The sequence below is a fragment of the Prenolepis imparis genome, unplaced genomic scaffold (assembly GCF_030444845.1).
Source record: "Prenolepis imparis isolate NDT839.2.m4 unplaced genomic scaffold, iyPreImpa1.0 SCAF_2, whole genome shotgun sequence".
NCBI lineage: Eukaryota > Metazoa > Arthropoda > Insecta > Hymenoptera > Formicidae > Prenolepis > Prenolepis imparis.
The window spans coordinates 2,530,385-2,544,453 of NW_028141160.1; positions in this window are offsets into that span (position 1 = coordinate 2,530,385).

Here is a 14,069-nt window from a genome sequence, read left to right on the forward strand (position 1 = left end):
TTTAGAAAATCATTTTGATTATATGACAAATATAAGATATAAAAATATAAAAAATTGTTTATATTTTTAATAGATTCTCTATATAATATTCTCTATATGTATAGATATTCATCCAATTATGTAGGAAAACGTAAGTAATTTAGTATATATAATAAAAAACATACAAGTGCTATTATATATTTCTACCTGTATTTGATCTGATTCGTATATTACAATTATTGACTTGTTGCCCAACCATAATTGTAATGGAGACGGATAATCTTCTGCTAGTTTAATGAAAATATCCAAAAATTCTAAAATATATTTTATAATATATTACATGAAAGAAACAATTACATAGAAGAAACAATTTATCTGCATTTTATTATATTGAACACAATGCAATATAACAATTTTTATTTTGAAATACTGATATATTTCTAAAAATCTATTCCTATTACTTCCCTTCATTATTTTTTTTATAAATTAATTATTATTCTATAATTAAACATATTTTTGTCTTTTTAATATTATCAGAATTCCGCTGCAGAAAATAGTAGGCACTTCCAATAAGCGGAAATGTTTTTGGACCAGGTAGAGTGTTTTAATGGAAGATTGTCGGCGGCAGTAATTTAAGATAAAGTAACTTGCAATACATGCCAGAATAATTAGTACAACACTTACAAATATCATTATACTGAACAATGATAACTGCGAAATAATAATATGATTTTATATTACTATCAATGTGTGGATATCGACTTATCAACACTTTTATTATATTTTCCCCACTCAAACAAATGAGAATAAAAATCTTATCTTACGCAATAATTAATGCGGCTTATAAGTTAAAAAATAAAGTCGTTAATCATTCTTGAAATGTCACACTAAAGTGTAACACTAATGTGATTCAGTGAACTCTATACTATATTGGAATGTGAACTGTATTATAAGAAAATGAGACGGAGCGAGAGGAAAAACTGAAATTAAATCCGTCCTTTTCTATATCTTTTCCTTTCCTTCTATTGGTTTGTAGTGAGAACGTATAAAATGATTGACCAATCAAAATTTACTAGACAGAGACAGAAATTGTTCCAAAGCAACTTGTCTTTTTCTTCTTGAGGGCTAAGCATAGCACAGTACACATTCCAGTATGAGTATAGTATAGAGTTCACTGATGTGACCTAACACGTGAAATATTTCGAGAATATTGAAATAAAGTTAAAAATTATATAAATAAATTTTAGTTTAAAATAATTAGTGTTTTGATAAGGATATAATAAAATAATAATTCTAATGTTATGTGTTACAAAAAATTCCATTTTTCTACTCTTGTTTAAATGATTTTAATTTAATATTTATTATAGCTTCTTTAGAAAAGAATGAAGATATAATTTAATCTAACATTGGCATATATGAATGTATTATAATGTACTTATCCGTATGCAATGATATGTTTTTTATTCGTGCTGTGCGATCTTGCAGTTTTTGTTTTCAAGTAATTACTCTTGATAACATGTTTTTTTTAATTGCGCAATTTAATCGATCTTGAGCTAGTCCATAATTGTATGATTAAACGAACTTACCTCTAAGTGAAGTTCTATCATAATTGTATGAAGCGCCTCTTCCGAAGAGATCAAAATGTAGTACCCTCTACTCTATATACCGATTGCCACAATTTTTAAAGTAAAAATCTTTTGTTTTCCTCCATCTTGGTTGGCGTGATCTTCATTCGAATTCAAAGTGTAATTGCCGTAAAAATTTTACGGGGATTTTCAAACTTATTTATTGAAAATTAGGGAATATTGCTACTGGGAGGGATTGATCTCTTCGGAAGAGGCGCTTCATACAATTATGATAGAACTTCACTTAGAGGTAAGTTCGTTTAATCATACAATTGTATTTCGCGCCTCTTCCTCAAGATCAAAATGTAGCTGTTCAAAGTTTTTTACGGCAATAAAATCACGCACAAAAAATTTTTTATCAGCAAACAAACTACATATTTTATATATAATTGTTATAAAACATATAACATATAAACTAAATATAACATATAATATTGTTAATGAAAATAACATTATTAATCACAAATAACTTTTTTTTTTTTTTTTTTTTAATTAAGAATATCGGTTCAAAATTGCCAAAGCATAAGATTTGTTATCTGAAACAACAGGACGATTATAAAATCTGGCAAAAGTTTGGGACTTTTTAGTCCAACCGGCGGATTTGAGAATCAAATCTAAGCTGACACCACTGCGTTTAGCAGCAGATGTTGATGCATGTCTTATACTATAAGCACCGAACTTTGAAGTGTCTAATCCGCTAACACTTAAAACAGATTTTATCCATCGACTTAGAGTTTGACTTCTTACAGCTTTGTGAGGTTTTTTAATTGCAATAAAGAGTTTATTTTCTTCCTTTCGAAGAATTTTGGTTCTTTCTAAATAAGAAGTCAACGCAGTTGCTGGACAAATAGACGAATTACATCCAAAAAACGGTATTATCAAAATTGGTTGAACCTTTCCCGGATTTGAAGTCTTAATATTCTCCGATATTTTAATCTCATAACTATCATCATTTATCATAATATTTCTTATATCTATTAAAGATAATGTTTGCATACATTGACCTGTGACAAGAGCCAGTAGAGTATCCAATTTTTTAGATAATTCATCAAGTGAAAGATTATCATTTGAGTTAAATTTACCTAGATAATTTAAAACTATCTTTGGATCCCAAGCACAATCGTATTTGGCCTTGGGAGGTTTTAACCTATAAACACCCTTGAAAAAACTTTTGATTCTGGAATTATCTGCAAGACTGGAACCTCGGATCTTTCCAATAGCTGAACGGAAACAATTCAATGTTCCGTACGAAGCGCCCTTTTTATATCGAACAGATAAAAAACTCAAAACTAAGGGAACAGTAATATAATAAGGGTCAGACTGATTGTCATTGCAGAATTTCCACCACTTCTTAAATCCTATATCATATTGTTTTAAAGACGAATCACTAAGAGATGATAAAATAATATCTGAAGAATCTGCAGGAGTTTCATTTAAATGGAGTGCCTTCCTGATATAATTCCTGCAACCAGGGTAATCCTTGACCAAAGGGGATGAGATTCCCTATTTAAAGATTGCAATAAGTTAACATCAGGTTTAAAATAAATTGGTGATGATTCAAGCAATGACATATATACCGGAAACCAAACCTGAGCTGGCCAGAACGGAACAACTAAAATTCCTCTACTTTCTTCGAATCTAATTTTTTCAAGGGTACGCAAAATAATTGAGAAGGGAGGAAAGGCATAGAAAAAATATTTTTTCCAACTGATGGTGAAAGCGTCAACTCCAATAGAACCAGGGTCTTTTTTCCACGAAAAATAACTTTTACACTTTGTGTTTGTTCTGGTGGCAAAAAGATCAATTTCCGGATTACCAAACATCGAAATTAATTGGCAGAAGGCAGATTGTGATAGAGCATATTCAGTCTCAGGCTCCAATCTACGAGATTCAAAATCTGCTTCAACATTATCTACAGAGGCTATGTAGCTTGCGAATATCCATAAAGGGTATTTCCCATTATAATAGTCGAAATGCCCTCACTCCGCTTTTCGAAAAAAACCTATTGGAATTTATTTGTAAATTAAAAAAAATAATTTCTATCACCCTGCCCGCCTCCCCCTCCTCCCTCTCCTTCCTGGGGTGGCTAAAAACCCCTTTTCTTGTATATTAATTTTTTTCTAGGAAATTTCCTGCTAAAAAAATCTGTAAAAATTTGAGTATATAGGGGTCATACACCAAAATATACCCAAATTTTTTTAGATTTTTCCAAGGTCATCTTCAAGGTAAAAAAATTCAAAATAATTAAAAACCGTTATATTTTCAAAGCTAAAAGTGCTTTTACATGGTAGCATCAAGAGTCAAGCGTCTGCGTTTGCGCAGATCTCAAATGAGATAGAATTTAGCTTCTTGCGGCTAATAATATTAATAAATATAACAAATATAAATGAATATAATTAATATCATTAATTTTCAGTACTAATGTGTGCATATTAGAATATAACATTTTGATCTTGACCGTATTCGTATGACTCATTATGTTGTTAGCAGCAAAAAGCTAGAATCTATTTCATTTAACATCTGCGCCATGAGTTTCTGCGCAGATGCTCGACGCTCGATGCTACCATGTAAAAGTACCTTAAAAGGGCGGCAATCCCAGATTTTTTTAAACATGTATTTTAATTAATTTCAAATTTTCCAAAAATTTTTATACAGGTTTGAGTGGTGGGCCGTATTCAAAATGACGAAAAAACTATTTTTTTTACTATTTTCTAATTATTCGAATAAGTTGCGTGGCACCTTCGAAGTCACTCAAACACCTTTAGATTTATTCAATAACCTTTTGTCAATTAGAGTTGGCAAACATTTATGCAGTTTTTAAAGTATTATATGCTTTCCCTAACAGCACAACATATCCGAAAAACGTTCAAGGGACATCCAGAGGATGTTAGGATGTTCTCTGGATGTCCTCTGAACGTCTTTCGGATATGTTGTGCTCTGTTAGGGAAAGCATATTGTTATGAACGGTATCGGGATTTGAGTAACAATAACGCACGAGAAAATGGAATAAGAGGAGAAGTTTATTTCGGTCTTAACCGACGTATTAAGTACACTTATGTCCCAGGGGATAATTGATCCCCCGCTCGCATTCGTGATCTAAGAGCGACTGCCCGTCTCGTTCTCTCTACTCTCCTTCCACGCTCCTTCGCTCGTCATTTGTTTATAAGGAGCGATATCTCGATATCGGCGCTATCTTATTCTAGACTCTCGGACACATATAATACTTTAAAATCTGCATGAATGTTTGCCAGCTCTAATTGACAAAAGGTTATTGAATAAATCTAAAGGTGTTTGAGAGTGACTCTGAAGGTGCCACGCAACTTAAACGAATAATTAGAAAATGGTAAAAAATATGGTTTTTTGTCATTTTGAATACGGTCTACCACTCAAACCTGTATAAAAATTATTGGAGAATTTGAAATAAATTAAAATACATGTTTTTAAAAAATCTAGGATTGCCGCCCTTTTAGCTTTGAAAATATTACGGTTTTAAATTATTTTGAATTTTTTTACCTTGAAGATGACCTTGGAAAAATCTAACAAAATTTGGGTATATTTTGGTGTATGGCCCCTCTATATACCTAAATTTTTTCAGATATTTCGACCTCGGCCTTCGTTCCCGAGATAGAAGGCAAAATAACATATAATAAAACAAACGATTTTTCGCGATTTTGAAGACGGCGCACCTATGAAAACTTAAAAAAATTGGTTGGTATATTTATAACAAATTAGAATACGTATTTTAAAAGGAAAAAATTCGATGTATGGTTTTTTGTTTTAATGTTATAACGATTTAAACTTTTTCGGAATTTTTTTTACCTTGAAGATGACCTTGGAAAAATCTAAAAAAATTTGAGTATATTTTGGTGTATGACCCCTATATACTCAAATTTTTACAGATTTTTTTAGCAGGAAATTTCCTAGAAAAAAATTAATATACAAGAAAAGGGGTTAGCCACCCCAGGAAGGAGAGGGAGGAGGGGGAGGCCGGCAGGGCGATAGAAGTTATTCTTTTTAATTTACAAATAAGTTCCAATAGGTTTTTTTCGAAAAGCGGAGTGAGGGCATTTCGACTATTATATATAATGGGAAATACTCTTTCAGAACTTGTCAAATATTATTAATATTGTTATTTAAAAAGTTTTTATTATTTACAAAAAATTGATCTATAATAATTTTATTAATGAAATCAATTGCATTGTAGTAATAGATCAAACTTACAAAGCATTTGTATATAAATGTACGTATAAATGTATCCTCGAGCACATTTATTGGTACATTTATCGAGAAGACATAAATGCGCTATAAATGATATTCAGAATAGGATTTTCACTATAAAATTACGCATTTAGACTAAAAGTGGCGAGGCGCCTCTAAATGTGCCACTAAATGTGCGCTCAGAATATCGCCATATTTATCGTGTTATTTAAGGCACATTTAGAGGCGCATTTAGCGATAAATATGAGCTCAGAATACGGGCTCATCTCTGCTGTGAATGCTTTGATGTCCTCTTTGTCTTCAAACCGAGTAATACGACTGGAAATGTTTCGATTTAGTTTTTTGTCTTATGGCATTTTATAGCTGTTTTTAACGATCCATGCCAAAGTGAGCACGTCCGGACCCAGATCGTTATGTCCTTTAAACTTGGCTAGATTAATTGTTGTGCTATTGTCTTGCGTGTCGCTTGTCCCAGGGTGTGATGAGCTGCGGATCGTCTGGATTTGTGAGTAGTAAAACTGGAATATCTATTTAGTTAATAACGTCAATAAATCGTGTTTGCAGAATCGTCTAGTCGCAATTTTTTAAGTGTGAGCGTGGAATGTTTCTGCAGTAGGGAATGTTTGGAGTTCTGACGATTACTAAAATATCTACTGCTTCGATCTTGGAGAGGGTGCAACGTTGTCTTTTCTAACAATATGTTCCATGATTGACGAATTGGCTTATGAAATTGAACTGCTGTAATTGTACCGAAATTTTGTTATGTCTTTGCGCGAGTGCGTCCGTGAATGATTTCTGATCGGTACCGTTAAATCGTGTTCTTCGAACATGTATCTGAAAAAATTAATAGCTTCATAAATTGCGAGTAATTCTCGATATGTACTGTTTGCGTCTAAATTAGTTTTTTTGGAAAAAAATCTTAAATGGCGCTTTTTATTGATGTACTGTTTCTGAGCTGCTCCAAGTGCGTCTGTGCTTAATATAATATTAATAAAGCGTCTTCCACTAGATGCTAATAACGTCGTGGCCTCTGCCAATTGTTTCTTGCAGTCGAAAATTTACGTGGCTTTTTCCAGTTTGGTAGTCGTTTGTTCTTTTTGCTTGCTTCGATTGTGAGAACGTGGAGTGGTGCTTGGATCTTTGCTGCAGCTGATAGAAATTTAACATGCCTAATACTCTGCGTAACTCGTCAATAGTCTTCGGCTTTTTGGTCCGTAGTATTACCTCGACTTTGGCTTAAATCGATTTGGTGTCGTCCTTGGTAACGGTGCATCCGAGATATTTCACTTTCAATTGGCTTTCACTAGATTGCATTTTTCGGCGTTAATGTTGAGTCTATGCCTCTTTAGTCTTCCAAAACTTACCTCAGATGGTTCTTATGTTTCGTTTTCGGGATGTTTAGATAACAGAGAAGCAAAACTCTAATCCTTAAAGTACTATGTATATAAAACGTTGAAATGTTTGTGCTGCATTTTTTAATTCGAATGACATGACATTAAACTTATATAGTCCAAAGGGAGTGATTAAAAGCTATTTTCTCCCTATCGTGTGACATCATTGGTATTTAATGATAAACATGTGTTAAATCAATTGTGCTGAATACTGCGTAGCCGTGTAGCTTGCGAGCCAAGCTCTGCAAGCGTGGAATTGGATATTTGTCTGATATTATTTTTTTGTTTAATCATCGGTAATCTCCGCAGATTCACCATTCTTTCTTCTTTTTCGGTACAAGCTCGCGTTTGTCCACTGTCCACTTTCTGGTTGATAATCCCCTCTTTTGATCCAACTGTCAATTTCTTTTTTACAAATTTCAATTTTTCTGGTCTCGCACGATCTGTAATAAGATATCCTTTTGTTAAAAATGTCATGTTTGACTATATATATTTTTTACTTTTTTACTTGAGTGTAGACTTTAATATCGCTAAATTCAATTAGTATGCGAGAAGGCGGTATGTTGATGTTTGAATATATACACCGACGGTGTTTGTTTGCTCGTGACTTTCCCTTCGATCTTCAGTTTTGTGAGTCCGTCGATAAGTCTTCTGTTCCTCAAATCTACAAGTAGATTGTAATCAGAAAAGAAATAGGCTTCTAGAATTAGCGTCTACAATTATGCGAATTTCCATATGAAACTGCATCTTAGACCTAGGTTTAAATTCCAAGTCTTCGTATGTATTTTGGTTTTCAATCCTTTTGCTGCAAAGAGCGATAGATTAGTTGCATTATTTACGAAAACTCTTAGATAGGACGAATTCGTCGAATACGGTATCAACTAGAAAAATTGGCGCCGAAACGTCTAAATAAATTTTACGTTTGAATAAATTCGTTTACTGTAAAGAAGCTAATTACTTGCCGCCGCCCATCTTGTACTTCCCGGCTCGCATTGCTCTTTATATGTTTTAGCTTTTTTTATATTCTAATGAATCCTCCAAATAATTTTGGAGCTAAATTTGTATTGTTTCTTGTTTAATTTACGCAGACTGAAAACATGCATTTTTTATCTTTTTTCAATTGTATTAAAATTAATTTTGGATTTGAAATTGTCAATTGTTTAAAAAAATGGATAATAACAAAAATCGATTTCAAAAATGAAACTGCGTATCAATTTCCTTAAGAATTGCGTTAGATACAATTAAGTTTCACCACATTTAAATAGTTTGTCGCGTCTGGTAAACAATTGTTTTCATCATAGAACTGTTTCTAAATACAACTCGTTATTGAACCGAAAATATAAATCGTTATATTTTCTGTTTTGAAATTGGAGATCAGCAACGCGTATTGCAACATCCACTCAATGATTTTAAAAAGCGTTGACTTAGTTTGTTTTATATTTTTTTTTTTTTCATTTACCGATGTTTTATGTAATAATTTTTTAGAACGTAAAATAAATCACTTTCCTCCCACTTTGCGAGGGAACAATGCAGATTATCCAAGAAATTTGATTGGTTATTGAAAAAACAATCAATAATAAAAAACAGTAAAATTCGCCCGATTCATTATTTTTGTTCCATCGAGAACAATTCACAGCGTGATGTGGTTCCACGCAGAAGAAATCTTCGTTCTTCTTCAACCCAGCTAGTTTCTGTAATATTTTAAATCCCTTTTTTCTTCAACCAGCCTTCCTCTTCCTCGTCTTCCTCCTTCATTAAGACTTTCCTAGACCTCTCGAGTTTTGGCTCATATTCCTCGATTTCAGTATTGAGAAACAAATGATTTGTCAACTTGTCGACTATATCTGCGACTATACCTCAGAATGTACAAGCATTATTACAGTTGGGAGAAAAAGTTTTGCCTACCTGCTGATAATAAAGAAAAAAACCACCATTGAATTTATAAAAACTGTTGATTACAACATCAGTAAACTTCCGACGAACGTCTGTTTAAGCATGCAAGACCGTTCTTGCAGTATTATTAAGAAAATTTCCCGTTTTGACTCTCTGTATAATAGTTTTCCACAAAACTTCTACAGTAAATCAAATTTTGTAATTATGTGCATAGTTTCTTACATTTTTTATATCATTATTTTGTTGAATATATGTAAAAAATTAAAATAACTATTTTGGTTAAAATAATACAAGTTTTTATTTTCACTTGGCGCAAATTTTTTAATATCATTATTTCTGTAGGATATATCGAGAAAATTAAAACAAATATTTTATACACAAAACAATTTATTATTTAAAATTTATTTAAAATTTTTTAAATATTTTTTTTCGAAAAATACATTCAAAGACAAAAAGAATGACTACCTTATCAATATAAATATTTGAAATTTTCGAAAATTGTTAAAATCAATTTTTTTTTAAATGTGTAACTAGGCATGGATGGTCATCTTTGATTAAGAAAAAAGAAAAAATTTTGAAAATTTACCAACAAGCTGTCAGTTCATACAAATATTTATTTTTTATTAAAGTTATACAGTTTGCAAATACAAAATAAGCTCAGGAAGGCAAGGAGAGCATGTGAAAGAATAACAGGAAACCTTTAAAATTGAGAAGTTGAGAATAACAGGAAACCTTTAGAATTGAAGTTTAGAAGTTTAGCCTAAAAAAAAACAAAAAATTTGATTTATGTAAAACATGTGCAAAACCGAAATAATAACATAAAAAAGAGCAATAAATTGGTTCCCCGATATTGGTACAGATGCGCTATAAAGTTCTCAGTACATAAAAGCAATAAAAAATAAACATAAAGTTATAAAAATTAACATTTTGTCGGTAAAACAGAGTACACTCCAGCATCACCGGAAGTGAATAAAATCTAATAAAAAAAAAGAATGATATTTATTGACTTCCTTATTTTATATCAACAATTATTTACTTAAAAAACGTAGTAAGATGATAGCGAAACAAAGAAAGTAGTTATTATTATGAGAAAAATATAATACATCACACATACATATGTAATATTGCATATCACATATATGTTGTATGTCATTGTGTGCAAAATGTAGATTATTCTATTTCTTTTATAAATACATATTTAAATAATAATATTTAGAATTACTTTTTTGTTACGCTACTATTTTATTATTTCTTTCTTAATAATAACTACTTTCTTGATATGCTACTATCTTATTATTTCTCTTTCATAAGTATTGTAATAATTGATATAAAATAAGAAAGCGAATAAAAGTTAATAATAATAATTGTGTCGAATGCTCCAACAGAATTTGACGCATGCAATTAGATACTTGCGTGAATGACGACGGTGACGTGGACGTTTCTTAAAAGAAATTTTTCACATTCAGAGACTTTGCATCATGGTATTTTTATTTATAAACTACGTAGAGTAAAAATAAAGACACTTTCCTTATATAATTCGAACTCAATCTATCAATTGAGCGTAGTAAGAACTCGATCGCTTCAGCCGCCGTTATTGCATATCCGCAAATCTATGATACTCTCAACCTTCCAATTCGCGTATAGATACACGAGATACCTCGTTATCGCTGCGCACGGGGTTTGGCGCGAGACATTATCGTGTCTCTTGATTTTTTTATATAATGCAGTTTCATCGTTCTGAATCGGAACGTAATTCATACGTTTGTTGTTCCCTTCATTGAAGTACATTTTCATTAGAGTACAAGATCTAAACCTTTAGCCCAAGCAGTTGATGCAATTACTTTAAACACGTGTAATTCTGCAGCGTAAATGGCAATAAGGTAGGAATTTATATTAGCATAGATTTTTTACTTTTTTTCAAGAATATGTCAACAATTTTTAAATATAATATAAATTTTTTTAATATAAAATTTTCCGAACGCTGATATATGGCTGTTTTTGCAATAAGATTACTCTTAGATGACAAAAACTCTTCGTATCAAAACCCAAAATGGCCGTAATAAATCACGAAATATTAATTATCTCAAGAACAAAAAGAAGTATTTAAAAAAACAAAAATAAAAGAATAATTAAAAATAAAAGTATAATTTATTGATTACAAATCTACATATTTATTTTTCATAATTATTATTTTGTACTTTAAATAACCGACTTCATACGTAAAATTTTTCAATTTTTTTGTAATCAATGCAATTAAAAATATACTCAGAATATTTTATATATCTTTTACATAGCATCACAATTTAGAATAATATGATATAATTTATAATATATATTAATAAAAATATATAATAATAAAAAAATATATAATATACATTAATAAGAAAATAATAATTTTCTTATATTAATATATAATTAATATATAAATTAATATATTATTAATATATAATATTATTATATATTATATATATAATATATTAATATATAATATATTATATATTAATATATTATATAATACATTCCGCACAATAATTAAGGGATCAAAAAAAATTGTCTAAAAAATAGGCAAATTTTAAATAACTGTAACTTTGTTTCAAAAAATAAAAATTTTAATTTTAAAAAAGGGTTTCAAGGCGTGAAATCTCTACTTTTGGAAGATCACAGCTGTTTTTCACTTTCTTCATTTCTTGTATTTTTATATAAAAAAAAGTAAAATCCGTGGCAGAAAAATCTTTTTTCCACTTTCTAACATAATCTTTTAACTGCCTCAACATAAAATTTAGAAAATGTAAAATGCATATCATTTCCAAAATTACCACCGACATCAGCTTCACTCAAAGCGCAAATCCAATCGTACAACCTCCACATGGTGAGTTTTGGATGAAACTGATGTTGGTGGTAATTTTAGAAATAATTTGCAACTACAGAAAACGACGAACTTAACAAAATAGAAAATTTTCTTCTCACTTTGTAGACATGTTACATGCACAAAAAGATTTGAAAACATTTTTTGACTTTTTTACGTTAAAGCCTGAAGTTTTCCCTGCAAAATCGTTTTTTTAAATATAAATTTCGATCTTTCCTTATCAAATTATCGAGAAATGAAGAGAAAGTGATCATTTTCACTTTGATCATTCATAACTCCGTTAAAAAAAAATTATCGTACAGCAATTTTAAAACTGGATTCTTAAAGCTGAATCATTGCTCTGTAGTATGATATAAAAGCCGAATTTTTTTTTAACTCGGGAACTTTTTTACGTTGGTGGTAATTTTAGAAATAATTTGCAACTTTACATTTTCTAAATTTTATGTTGAGGCAGTTAAAAGATTATGTTGAGGCAGTTAGAAAGTGGAAAAAAGATTTTTCTGCCACAGATTTTACTTTTTTTTTAATTTTTTTATCAAAGCAAATCAAGTTCTTTTAACATATTTTACGCATCTCTCGATCATTTTAAACATACAAATCACTATAAAGAAATTATCACAAGTCTGTGATTTTTTGTCAAGTTTGGGGTACTAAGAGACATAAAAATTTTTTAGTCACCTTGCGTAATTTTTTTCGATTATACACTCGTCAACGAAATTAACGCATATGTATTTTAAGTCAAAATTTCGCATAATTTCAAATAAGCATAACTCCGCTAAAAATGATCGTATTTGAAAAATTTTTTTTTCACTGTCAAGCTTGAACTCTCTCTACTTTAAAAAGCATTCGTCAGATTTTTAATTTATTCTCCCCCTCCCCCCCATACGCCACTACTTCAAAAGTAAGGACGTGTTTTGTCTCTAAAAAATTGCGTACTTTGACGCACTCCACGGGGTGGAATAAATATTTTTCGCAAATCTTATCATAATTATCGTAAAATGTGGACTTTTTACTATAAATTAAAAAAAAGCAAAGTTTGTACGATTTTTTTTCGCGGAGTTATTACATATGAAAGTTACGCATACATTTTTTCCATTTAATGACTCCAAATCCTCTCTGCTGTGTGTGTGTGTGTGTGTGTGTGTGTGCGCGCGCGTGTGTGTGTGTGTGCGTGTGCGTGTGTGCGTGCGTGCGTATGGTTAGGAGAGGGAAATGTAGGAATGTTTTCATTCAAAATTGTGTGTTCCCGCCTCCTCTCATTATATTAGAGGAATTATATGATTTGTTATAGTATGAACACACACTCTCTCTCTCTCCTCTGTATAACTCAATAATAAAAAAAATTTACCGATTGTTCCATTATAAATGTATAATGTAATATACATAATATTTAATATATATTAATATATATATAATATTTAATATATATTATTTAATATAATATATTTAATATAATGTTTAATAATAATATTTAATAATATTTAATATATATTTAATATTTTAAAATAATATATTTTTTTTCTAATGGACACAAAATCTATAATAAACTTGAAATAAAGAACGAGTACAGTACTACGTCTAATTTATGAAAAATTAGCTCAACAATAACGCAAGCATTAATTTTTAGGGCGTCCAATTCTCTTCAAGAAGATGTATTTAAAAAAATTTGTTGTGAAAGTAAGTTTATAAGATGTACATAGATTTGCCGTTATTGCGTGCAATGTAATCGCAGGTCAGTCGGAACAGAGTTTCAGTACTCTGCGTTGATACCACTGCTTTACACTATCTGTACTTAAAGTAAAAAATGGCTATAGATATATCTTTATGTTTTAAACAGAAAAAGAAAGTGTAACTATAATATAAAAAAAAGCAAATCTCTTTAATAATCCTTAGAATTAATAATTCTTAAGATTAATAATCCTTAGGAATATTAAAAGAAATTAGCGGTATAATATATCCTATTGATCCTGGCCGTTGAAAAATAACTGGATAGAAAACTTGTATAAATAAAATACGATATATTATATATGATCATTAAAGCGCAATATTTTTTGCTATATTTTGTTTTAACAGTACTCTGCGTTGATACCACTGCTT